We start from the raw sequence: 13,534 nt of genomic DNA on the forward strand, positions 1-13,534 counted from the left end.
GGGCCATATAATATGAGCTCTGAGCTCTCATTCGGGTGGGTAATAGTTGTCGATCACGAGTCTAACACGTGTGCCAAGACTGCGATCAGTCTTAGAGAGAGAGAGAGAGATCAGTCTTAGAGAGGGAGAGATACTTCAGCCCAAACTGGAAGACCCCCGCCCCCCTTGCGTCATACATCCACTGCCGCTTTCCAGGCCTCCAGGCTCCTTCCAGCTCTTATTCCAAATAACTTTGTCTCCTTGACAGCGACGAATCCCGGCGGAGCTGAAGTATGCAGAATCTGCAGACGTCATTGTACTCAGGGTTAGGGGGGGGGGCGACTCTCAAGCTATGGTTGCTATGGCAACGGCAACGCGGGGAGGCGTGTCCCCTCAAACGGAGGGGGGGGGGGAGAGGAAAGTACCACAGTCTCGGGTCTTTAATTCGGCTCGAACAAGTTATTTTAACTGCTGTAATTTCTTGTCTCGAATGTGTGTATATATATATATATATACATACATATGTGTGTGTGTGTGTCTGTGTGTATAATATATATATATATATATATTGTTTTGCTGTTGCCAGTGTTTTTGTTTTATCTCATTTTAGTGTGTTTATTTACTTTCTTATTTATGTTTTATTCACTCATTTTTTTTAAAGGTGATAGTTTCCATGGTGAGGGTATTGTCAGAGGGCCTGAACGATCTTAAAAAATCGATAATGCAGGAGAACCCATTCCCACTCATATATATATATATATATATATATATATATATGTATGTATGTATATATATATGTGTGTGTGTGTGTGTGTGTGTGATTGAATACGACAGCGTTCTGGAAGTTGTTAAATTTCTTTCGTGTGTTTTCTATTTTTCTAATTATATTCTTCCCTTGGATAGGGTGGGCATAAACCAATTCCAATGGAAATATAATTAGAAAAATAGAAAACACACGAAAGAAAATTAGCAACTTCCAGAACGCTGTCGTATTCAATCAAACATGTTTAAAAGAGATCCTGCTCTCAAAATACACCAATACATATATGTATATATATATATATATATATATATATATAATATATATATATATATATATATATAATGTAATAATGATAATAACTAATCATATCATATCCTCCCCTCATCCCCACACACTTCCTATATTTGAAAGATGTGTGCCACAGGGCATTAGCTGTTGCTTGGCAACTGAGGATGAAGAATTTAATTTGTTTTCGGGCCTTGGAGCGCAGTTGTGCAATCACTGGAAGATCAGTATGGGTTGGGTGGTGGTGGTGGTGGGGGGGGGGTGTCTGTAACAGAGATGTGTTGTAGTTGTGGGGTGTTTTAGTCTCACTAGTTTAGTGAATATGAAATATATAGTTTGGGTCAGCCTCGTAGTACCATGACTAGGCCCCACCAATGTTTTTTTCCTCCTCCTCCTCCTCTTCCTCCTCCTCCTCCTCCTTTTTTTTCTACCCTTATGGTGATCGAGTCATTAGACTCGAAAGGTTATGAAAGTATTTTAACTAAAGGGGGGAGATGGTGGTCCTTATATTAAGTTCTGGTTGCTGTCGCCAGGTGATTTTATTAAGCCAATTGAACTTGCAAACATCATCTGGCCGCATCCAGCACCGTCGCGGTGTGTGACACGGGCCTTTCGCGTTCTCTTGGGGGTCCCGTCCCATACAGAGAGGAAACATGTCTCTCTTTTTTCACATATTTTATTTATGTATTATTATTATTTTATTTGTTTATTTATTATTATTATTACTTTTTAAGGAAAAAAATTCTGGGGGCCTCGTGTCCGAATTCTTGGGAGTTTTTACTAATAATGTCGAGTAATAGTCCCTTCCCCCCATTTGCGTTGTTCGCGAGAACGGTGGCAACGCAGGAAGTGAAAAAGGTTTGAAGGAAGAGGAGGAGGAGGAGGTGAAGTAGGTTTTGAGGAAGAGGAGGTGAAGAAGGTCTGATGGAAGAAGAGGACCAGGTTGAGGGGAAGGGCACACACCTAGGACTGGGCCCTCTTCAGGTGAAAGACTAAGACACGGATAAAAAAATTCTTAAGCAACACGAAAAGGAGAGAAAGAAATGGAGAAAGAGAAAGAGGGATGGAGAAAGAGAGGGAGATGAAGAGAGAAGGTGTGGTTAGACATAGGGTAGGTCGGTTGTTGTTGTTGTTGTGGACTAGTTTACCAGCGCTTCTATTCTGGTGGAAGTCTGTGTTGCACTGGCGAGGGGGAATTTAGGGTTGGATAGGAGACATGGAGTTATTTTTTATTTGATTTTATTTTTTGCTTTTGTTTGTATTATACATTATTTATTTTATTATTAGTTTTGCTTATATTTTAAATTTGTTATTATTATTATTATTATTATTATTATTATTATTTTCATTATCATTCGAGTTGGACCCGGGGAACGGGAAAAGTAAACTGAGGACTGAGGAAAGAGGCACTGCATATTATTAATGTATATCTTCATTAAAGACATACATTAAGTGAACCATTTCATCACCTCCGTATAAGGAATGATATAAGAAATTAAAAGAATATGAATTTATATTAAAATGTAATGTTGAAGGAGAGGCGGTGTTGGGGGGCACATGTGGGGGGGGGGAGTAAGGGGAGCTGGCCGAGCCGAGCCAACGACGGGGCCGGGGGGGGGGGCGATGTGGAGGAGGTAGCGGGGGTCGTGGGTGGAGGAGGAGGAGGAGGGAGGGGAGAGAGGAGAGGAGTGAAACGGCAGCAAGGGGACAGACAGGTTCAGTAGTGACTCGTTGTCCTGACCGAGTGGAAGGCAAGTGCGTAAGGCTCCTGACGATGTTGACGGTGGTGGTGGTCGTGTGGTCGAAGTTCTCGGTCGTGTCGTCCTCGGCCCTCGCCTCCTCTTGCGAGGTCTCGAGAGGATCGTCCTGGCCGTGACTGGAAAAAAAAAATCGTCGGAATAAGAAGAAAAAACGTGATTTGTGTGTTGTAGATCGATTGCGTGTTGTGTTTAGAAGAAAAAAAAAGGGAGGAATGATAACAAAATTGTCCGTGGAAAACGCTGTGCATCGCAAATTAATTATTATTATTTTGTTCTTTATTTATATAACATTGTTAGACTTTTGTTCTTATTGTGATAGTGTTCAGAAAATTTATCCGACTGAGCCAAGAGGATGTATTCATACACCTTAGTGTAAACAGTATATATATATATATATATATATATATATATATATATATATATAGATGTATATATATATATATATGTATGTGTACATGTAATATTAAGGGTCACCCCATGTGTGGGCGCGATAAAGTCCAAAATGGGCGCCGATGTCGCGCCCCTGCCGCAGCAACCCTGCGCCGTGGTTGTGCTCGGGGGCGCTCGTTTGCTGAGCGCCTGCGGCTCCCACCCAGAACGCGCCACTCACCTTCGGGGCACCTGATACCGTCGCTGTGCGCGAGTGTGCTCGCCACCGTGCAAGTATTTCGATGACGCAAAGAAGTTCAACTAACCTCTAAGATTTTTCGTTCTCTCTCACTCTCTCTCTGTCTCTCTTTATATCTCTCTCACTCTCCCTATCTCTATATATATCTCCCCCTCTGTCTCTCTCTCTCTCACACACACACACACACACACACTTATCTCGTTCTTTCCTCCCTCCTATACTCCTACCCCATATACATCCCAATCCTTTTTATTTTTCTGTTCCTTTTGTCCTGTTCTACCACTTCTTTGTCCACCTCCTCCCCAAGCCCTTTTCATCATTTCCTCAACATTACTTTTTTCACGTGAGCTTTGGCTTCTTTACCTTCTCTCCTTTCAACAACCTCCTTCAACGTCTACTTTGTAATTCCTCCTGTCTCCCTGCGTCTCACTGCCCCCTCTCTTGTGTCCATCTTCTCCCTTTATTTGTCCCTCGCAGTTTCTAATTCTCGTTAACTTTCCTCGCTTGTTGTTCCATGTGTCTCCCTTTCTCGTACCAAGCCTTTGTGTCTTCCCCACGCCGTCTTTCATTCTCGCTTTCTTTCTGACACTAATATGCTCCTTTCTGTTTTTTTGTTTTTGTTTTTTTTAATGTACATTCCCCCGTCCCCGCTCTCTTATCTATCACACACATACACACACACACACACACTTTTTACATACCTATTTTCTCTTTTCTTTGTATTCTCTTTAATCTTACAAAACATGTAGTACTGTTGACTGGATTAATGTTTGAATTGTTCGTAATCGCATTGAACCTCTCATTTCTTTTTTCGGCAAGATTGTCATGTGTTCGTGAGGCACTGTGCTTTTCCAAGTGGATGGCACTTCTTTCCTTGTATGTAATTGGCAGTTGCTGACATATCTATCTAAAGAAACACCATGTAATTACGGTGCCTTTATTAGTACGGCGTTTTTGCCTTTACGAAGGACTAGATCAGCGTTTCTCAACCAGCGTTCCGCAAAAGGTTATTGTAATAATGTAATATAGACATCATCCTATCTAACCTGCTGTATTATTACGATGAAAATAAAATGAGAAAGATATCATATATATATATATATATATATATTAAAGGTTAAGCAAAGGTAAAAGGTTGAGAAACACTGGACTAGATGAAGCTCAAAAAAGGCGAAACGTCGTACTAATGAAGGGTCCGTTCTCGCGTGGTGTTACTTTTGACTGTGTTCTTTCCTTCCCACGGTGCCGAGAACCTCGATGACACCTAGTAGGTGAGTGCCTCAGGGCTCAGTGAAGTACCCTTGTGGTAGTTGGGATAGGAAGGAGAGAACCAACCGGTACAGAAAGGTTTGAGATTTGTTATTAAGAACATAACATAAGGATGGAGGAGACCGCAAGAGACCATAAGGCCCACACTAGATAGTACACTGTCCCTAATCACCTGTCATCTCTCAAAATAACCAATAGTTTCAGGACTCTCTACGTGGTTGCTAAGTCTATTCCATTCGTAAGCCACTCTGTTGGTTAACCAGTTCTTGCCTGTTTCCTTCTTATACCCAAATTTGTTCAATTTAAATCCAATGCTACATGTCCTGCCCTGCTGTCTTAATAGGATGACCTTGCCTGCATCACCCTTGTTGCAAAGGAGTTACCTATGACAGCTCGTACCTTCTTTCTTGTGAGTTTCTCATGATACCAAAGGGCTGGTAACTCGAGACTCCTCCTTTCTCCTCCCTCCTCCCTCCTCCCTCCTCCTCCTCCTCCCTCCTCTCCCCTCCTCCTACCTCCTCCCTCCAGATTCGTGTATGTCAGACGAGTTTCTTCATCAGGTGCCAACTGGTTTGTCAACCAGGGACGCCTTGCACATTGTTCGTTGTTGAATGCTGTTATTGGCGTTATTTCTTTATTTGTTATCACTCTTGTTATTATCACTACAGCAACAAGAACACTTTAGGACCATCTTCAAAGGTCGTCAGTTCGATGTTCTTTGGTATTACTACCTCTTTTAGCAGAACGTTTTAAACTATAGATAGCTTGAACTTGCGGGTGCAGAGTGAGCTATTGGTATTTCAGTGAACATGATTGAATATTGACTTTATACTCGGCCATGCGGGCAGGTCAGTTGTGAGAGGTGCCAAGGGGCACACAAGAGAAATAACCTGAGGCTAGGGTTGCCGATTCAAGCCCTTTCCTCGTGGGGCGTGAATAGAGTGGGTCCTAAATAGGGGTGCTCGTATGGGGAGTTGCTGATCTGTGATGGGGACTCAGCCCCAGTGCTGACTGATGTTCCAAGGAGCGCTGCCCCCTGCTGCTCCTTTCGTTATTAGCCCTCACAACAGGAGGGAGAGTGATGTTGAGGGGGAGTTGCAGGGCTTCCTGAAGGAAAGAAAATTATGAGTAAAGAAAACGGTGCGAAGGTGGTGCGTGTTGGAAGAGATCTCATATCCTGGCTAATGCCACGGGGTCGCTACCTCGGGGCATTGGTTTCCCAGGTGGTAGTCATCCCTCCCCACTCCTCCCCCCCCCCCCGGGGTGGCAGTAGATAGTTCCTCCGAAGGGGAGGGTGAGAGGAATATATCCCCCTAGTTTCCAACCAAGGCGTGGTGGCCATATTGGAATTGGCACTGAAAATTTTGTATGTCAGTAATCGTAAAGTTTGTGATCATCTTCGTAATGTATTTTACGGGGGACAGCGTGGTATGGTGGGTAAAGTAGTCAGCTCGCGTTCCTTGACAGCCTTAGGCACCTTAACAGGCACATCTGGAAAGCGAAGAGTGCTGGGTGATCTAATAGAGGTATTCAAGTGTGTCAAGGGATTTAACAAGGGTGACTCTGGTAAGGTCGTCATATAGCAGGGCAGGACTCGTAGTAATGGGTTTGAATTGGACAAATTTAGATTTAAGAAGGAAATAGGCAAGAACTGGTTTACCAATAGAATGGTTAACGAATGAAATGGACTCAGTTACATGAAATGAGCGCTGAAACTATTGGTTGTTTTAAGAGAAGATGAGATAACTTTATGGACAGGGATGGCAAGTGGTAAGGGACATGGAACTGCCTAGCGTAGGTCTTATGGTCTCTTGCAGTCTCCTCCATTCTCATGCTCTTATGAAATAAATCCTGGAGGAAGGACATATTAGCAACAAGTAAAAGTGATCACGTGACACAGGAACGGTCACGATGTTTGTGGCACAGCCAAAGTGTTTATATTAATGATAATGGGTTAATAAACTCCACGGCCGGGACTCGAACCCTTGTATGTGCGATTGCTTATCGCAGAGCAAGGACGATACCATTATACCACACGTGATCGTGCAAAAGGGATCGGTCTGGAACTTAACATGACCAGATCGTTCCTTTTGGTACGATCACGTGTGGCAAAATGGTATCGTCCATGCTCTGTGATAAGCGGAATTTGATAATCCATTTCCTTCAAACTTCACATGTGATGATAATGTATCTTAATTAAATCGTTCCAGGGGATGAATAGTTATTGAATATTTGGTGGATAAGCGAGGAACTCCCGGTCAGGAATTATTACTAGGTACCGTGGAATGGATAGTGGGCGACGCGAACAGCGAGCATGTGTGTACCTGCATAAGAATGTTAATATTTTGTGACCATTATTTATAAGAGATGAAACACCTCATAAAGGTTTATATAAAGCTGTAATAAAGTTGTAAATGTGTAATAAAACATCATCCGGGTTTATGATTGTTTTTTGGTCTTAGATAGAGGATGGGGGTGGGAGTTTTGGAGTGTTTCGTAGGTAGAGGATGGGGGGGGGTTAGAGTGTTTCGTAGCTACAGTACTGTACAAGTGTACATTGGGGAGATGAGGGAGGGGGTGGGAGCAGGGGAGGGTACAAACGTGTGCGTGTGGGTCACATCGATCCAATGTAATATGGTGACCCATACGCATTTCGGCACTATAACTGTTTGTGTGTGTGTGTGTGTGGAGATTCGTGTATGTGCAGTTTTTGTGGTGACGTATGAGTGTTCTCTCTTCTTCGTGTGTGTGTGTGTGTGTGTGTGTAAAATATTTACACAGTAAAAACAACGAACGTTATTAGCGTCGTTTTGGCAAGTCTTGGGTTAGATTTGAATGCCCTCTTTAACAATAACAATTATCACGTGATCACACGTCACGTGGCATTTCTCTCTCTCTCTTTCTCTTAAACGTATTCTATAGAAAGTAACTGGATCTGGTAAGGTTAGTGGAAAGAGAGGGTTAAGTGAATTTGGGTGGGGTTTGGTTGTGTTAGTTTTAATTTATTAGGTTAGGTTAATTTTACGTTAGATTAAATTACATTAGGTATGCGTTTTGGGCATGAACCATGGGACCCCACTCATACACGGTATAGGCATACGGCATATGGTCAACCGTGTGCGACGTGGAAGGGGGTTGACGCGATGGAGGGGAAAGGGGGTGAGAAAGGAACCAGTACCTCTACCGCCCCGGGGGCATCTAGACCACAAAACCCACACTAAGCCCCCTCCACCCCCACCCAACCCCAATTTTTTTTTTTTTTTTTGACTCCTGTTCCTTCGGTAAGGAAGAGGTTGTTACACTTCGCAGGCATCGGGGGGCAGTGATAACAAACAAAACGAGGACCACCCTGTGCCTGCAAAAACATGCTCCCCTCCCCCCAAAAAATATATATATTTATATATAGTGTATCCTTAACACATACGTACTGCCAGCAGTGATAACTAACTAAATCAGGAAAGAAGAAGAAAGTTAATGACGAAACGGTTTAAAACCGGCCATTAGTGGTGGGAAAAGGGAGACGGAGAAGTTCGAACCTGAAAGCTCCAGTCGGACGTGGGGGGAGGGGGCGTGGCGTGTTTATTTCCACGAGCCGTGCAAGGCGGGCGAAATAGGTAAACAGGCTCTACACGTGTAGGCACTCTCCGATGGTTAGGCCACACGCACCTATCGTGTTTACACCCCATGGAGACATACACACACACACACCGGAAACACATACACACACATACACCCCCAGACACACACGCATACACGTACATACATACACATACACCCCCAGACACATACACACACACATACACATACGCCACCAGACACATACACACATACACCCCCAGACACACACACACAGACACACACACACACACACACACACGCACGCACACACACAAACACAGGACACACATACGCACACACACAGGGCGCGCGCGCGCACACACACACACACACACACACACACACACACAGGGCGCACACACACACACACACACACACACACACACACACACACACACACACACACACACACACACACCGGACACACACATACACATATACCCCCAGACACACACACACACACACACACACACACACACACACACACACACACACACACACACACACACACACACACACACACACACACACACACACACATGGATGAGGAGTCTCAGTTGTCCCTTCCTCACACCCTTCGTCTATTTTCCGTCAACATTCCCTGTTCTTTCTGTCTTCCCCCTACCTTTCCCCCTTTCCATTTCCCCCTTCCCCCTTCCCTTTTTCTCCTTCCTCCTGCGCCCTACCCCGTTTCACCTTACCCTCTCCATCCTCCATCCCTCTCCGTCCCCTTCCCTTCCCTCCCCCCAAATCTCATCCCCCATCCCATCCCTTTTGCCTTCCTTCCCTCCGATTTTCCTCTCCTTCTTATAGTTCACTCTCATTCGTTCTTTCCCTTTCTTCTCAATCTCCCAATTATCCTAAATATTACTCGCATTAAAGAAATACTATGTGGGGGGAGGGGGCTTTTGAATTGCCTTCTGTAAGGGTCAAGGTGTGTGTGTGTGTGTGTGTGTGTGTGTGATTCACCATAGTCTTGGATCATGTGTTTTGTGTGTGTGTGTGTGTGTGATTCACCATGGTCTTGGATCACGAGTTGTGTGTGTGTAATTCACCATAGTCTTGGATCATATTTTTTCTGTGTGTGTGTGTGTGTGTGTTATTCACCATGGTCTTGGATAATATTTTTTCTGTGTGTGTGTGTTATTCACCATGGTCTTGGATCATATTTTTTCTGTGTGTGTGTGTGTGTTATTCTCCATGGTCTTGGGTCACGTGTTGTGTGTGTGTGTTTACTCATCTTACTCCCGCAGACCACACCAGATCACAAGAGTCAGATGTTCTTTATGAAGAACATTTATGGAGAACATAAATCTTTACCATCGTTCTCTTCACAGTAGGTTGAAGGAATTTATCACCACTCCCCCCCAAGTGACCACTGTGGAGCTCTCAGCTCACACACCATTTCAGGTAACATTCCGTAGGGAATTGTACCCACACAGCTCCCCCCCCCTCTCTCTCTCTCTCTCTCTCTCTTTCTCTCTCTCTCTCTCTCTCTCTCTCTCTCTCTCTCTCTCTCTCTCTCTCTCTCTCTCTCTCTCTTTCTCTCTCTCTCTCTTCATATGAGGTATTTACTGCATAAGTTTTGTCCCCATCTCTCTCACTCTCTTTGTATGGGGTACTGACTGCATAAGTTTTGTCCCCCACTTTCTCTCTCTCTCTCTCTCTCTCTCTCTCTCTCTCTCTCCTCATATTTGGTGTTGACCGCATAAGTTTGCCCCCCTCTCTTTCTCTCTCTCTCTCTCTCTCTCTTCATATTGGGTATTGACCGCATAAGTTTGCCCCCCCCTCTCTCACTCCATCTCTCTTTCCCTTCATATGGGGTATTGACAGCAGAAGTGTTGTTCGGTCAGTACTTTAGGGACTTTTATGACACCCTGACGGACCAGAGTCGCGCAGCATTCCTACAAGTTCTGGTTATCCCTCCAATCTTTTGATCAGTTTTAAGTTTCAATCTTTTACCCTCCGACTCTTTCTCGACACCTCCATGATTCCACTTCGTCAGAGAGCTATTGCTCTCTCGCTCTCTCTCTCTCTCTCTCTCTCTCTCTCTCTCTCTCTCTCTTTCGCCAACCCACTTCTCATTCCTCTCTCACTTCGATTGCCAATTCACCTCGTACTTCGAGAGTCACATAGTTGGTCGATTCCGCAACTCCTCAAGGTGTTCCTTGCGAAGGTGCTCTTGTCCGAGTTGGCCAATTGTCCGAGAGACGTAACTCCCAACCCAGAAATTCTCAACCTTTTTCAGTCCATTCCCACCTCCTTCATGAATTCTCAGCATTCGTGTGGCTACCCGTCATCTTCCTCCCAAATCCCACTCAACAAAAAAAGGTTTTGTATATATATATATATATATATATATATATATATATATATAAATATATATATATATATATATATATATATTCAATAGAAATCACATGAAGTGATCCTAAATGTGCAGAAAAACCACCCAGGAAAAAAAAAAAAAAGTGAACGAGGATGTCTAAATAGACGAAAGCGCTCGGTCATTTTATTATTTTCCTAGGTGGTTTTTCTGAATGTGTTTGTGTGCATGTATGTGTATGTATGTGTATATATATATATATATATATATATATATATATATATATACTGTATATATATATATATACTCTGCCAGCATAAACTAGTGGCCCATTTCCTACCAATATGCACCAGCCTAGGACCAATGTTGCTCCACTAAGATATGCTGGTAGGGTGTGTCTGTATATAAATATATATATATATATATATATATATATATATGTGTGTATGATAAAATAAAAACCCCTTGCTTCATTACAAAGTTGTCAACGATAAATATCATATATTTCTTCTGCCAGGACAGTGATGAAAGTTTATTTTAATTTTATTTATTTATTTCTTCACTTATTATTATTCATTCAGATTCCTCACATTATATAGAAATTGCAATTTGTAACAACAGACCATGACCCTCAGGTTAAGCGAACCAATGTCTTAACCTAACTCTAATTTAACCTAACAACCACTCCATTAAGTATTGTTTTCACCGCACACTTAAGTATTTTACTTAAAAATGGGGTCTTCACCGCACACTTAAGTATTTTACTTAAAAAGGGATCTTCACCGCACACTTAAGTGTTTTACTTAAAAATGGATCTTCACCGCAAACTTAAGTGTTTTACTTAAAAAGGGGGTCTTCACCGCACACTTAAGTGTTTTACTTAAAAAGGGTGTCTTCACCGCACACTTAAGTGTTTTACTTAAAAAGGTAGTCTTCACCGCACACTTAAGTGTTTTACTTAGAAATGGGATCTTCACCGCACACTTAAGTATTTTACTTAAAAATGGGGTCTTCACCGCACACTTAAGTGTTTTACTTAAAAATGTAGTCTTCACCGCACACTTAAGTGTTTTACTTAAAAATGGGATCTTCACCGCACACTTAGATATTTTACTTAAAAATGGGCTCTTCACCGCACACTTAAGTGTTTTACTTAAAAAGGGGGTCTTCACCGCACACTTAGGTGTTTTACTTAAAAATGGGAAAATGACAACTTTGAGGATTCTTTCATTCTCTCGATGATTGGAGATAAAGGGATTTTTCTTTCTTTCTTGAAGTGGGGGATCTATTACTATAGGAGAGGACACCCATCTCTCCCCAGTACCCAAAATTCCCTCCTCCCCCTTTTCTTTCACCCTTCCACCCCCCCTCCAACCCGACTACCTGCCCCCCCCCCCTCTCTCAGTCTCCCAACGACCTCCGAGCTCTCAGACCCAATACGATCACTTGATCTCGCCTTCCATATCAGTGTTAACACTGTCCAGCGCCCCCAGTTCTCCTCCTCCTCCTCCTCCTCCTCCTCCTCCTCCTCCTCCTCCTCCCTTCCCCTCCTCCCTCTTCTCCCTCCTCCTCCCTTCCACTCTTCCCCTCTTCACCCTCCTCCTCTTCCTCCTCGACCTCCTCCTCCTCCTCCTGAAGATGGTGACAAGTGAAGTATCATTTCACCACTGAACACCATGTATCCTTCGTAGTGGTGTAACATTTATGACGTCATATGTTGCTGGTTTTCACCAAGTTGTATTTCCACCCCCGTGTCCACCAAATCCCACAACACTCCCACCACCCGAATCCCAACACTCCCTTTACACGTGACTCCCCCACCTCCACTCGTCACCCAAATCCCTCCACTCCCATCTCTCAAAGCTCCCAGTTTCCACCAACTGCATCCCTCCTCCCACTCCCACTCCCAATACCCGAATCCCAAAATCCCACCACTACCCTAATCCTCCTCTGGCCCTCCTTTCCCACCCCAGAGCCATCTCCAACCCCCTCCTCCTCCTCCTCCTCCTCCTCCTCCCCCTCCTCCTCTCTCCTCCTCCCTCTCCGTTCATCATACACTGAACTTCGAGATCACAGTATTTATCATAGCGCGATCTACACGTCCCTTGAAGACCTGCAATTCTTCTTGTCCCTTGGGGCGACAGACATCGTCAGCATAATTATGCCAACAAGTACCAGTACTGACAGTGTTGTCAGTACTTGGGGAAGTACCACACCACTACCACCACTGTTATTGTACCATTGGTTTACTGGTATCTGGTACTATCACCAACTGGTCACATTCATCACCACACCCATTTCCACCATTTCTGTCGTTACTGTAACCACTGTTATCACCACTAACAAGAGGTGCCTAGTTTCACCATAAGTTGGATGTGGTGGAGAATTAAGCACCACATCTCAGACTGGTAAACACCATCCAGATCACCAATGCCATCACCACCATGACCAAACGACCACTATCACCAAAACAGTGCACACACATACACATGCATACGTACACATACTGTACGTACACATACACGCACACATACACATATACACACACATGTACACACATATACACACACATGCACGCGCACACACACATGCACACACGCACAATCACCACCACAACTGCTGACAGCCATCCCATCGTCAGTCATCCAGTGTCAGTCATCCACTTCGTTCTCGGTCAGAATGGATGACTATATCATCTGAAGCTGTCACGTGACCGCCATCCAACTTCACTTCATCCGTTGGACATCCAGAGGTTCCCCTGACCTGAAGGAAATCGCCTAGTCTTTGTAGTACACTTCAAGGGTGGTCAAAATTGTTTTCGAGTAGTGAAAATGTGTATCGATTTGTTTATTTCATTTATTTGTATTATTTGCTTTTCAAGTCAGGAGAGGGTCGAAATTGTTTTC

General features: G+C 43.8%; 1 protein-coding gene across 1 annotated transcript in view; it reads left to right on the plus strand.

Annotated features, from left to right (window-relative positions):
- The first annotated feature begins 2,763 nt into the window (after positions 1-2,763).
- The window catches only part of pnut (septin 7-like protein pnut), a 579,804-nt gene continuing 569,033 nt past the window's right edge, over positions 2,764-13,534 (plus strand). Inside the window, exon 1 of the mRNA XM_076190980.1 lies at positions 2,764-2,782. The gene's annotated coding sequence lies outside the window, so the exon portion shown is untranslated. The remainder of the gene's footprint in view (positions 2,783-13,534) is intronic.

Source organism: Oratosquilla oratoria, chromosome 9, assembly GCF_046742065.1.
Source record: "Oratosquilla oratoria isolate Oo_2021 chromosome 9, ASM4674206v1, whole genome shotgun sequence".
Taxonomy (NCBI): Eukaryota; Metazoa; Arthropoda; class Malacostraca; order Stomatopoda; family Squillidae; genus Oratosquilla; species Oratosquilla oratoria.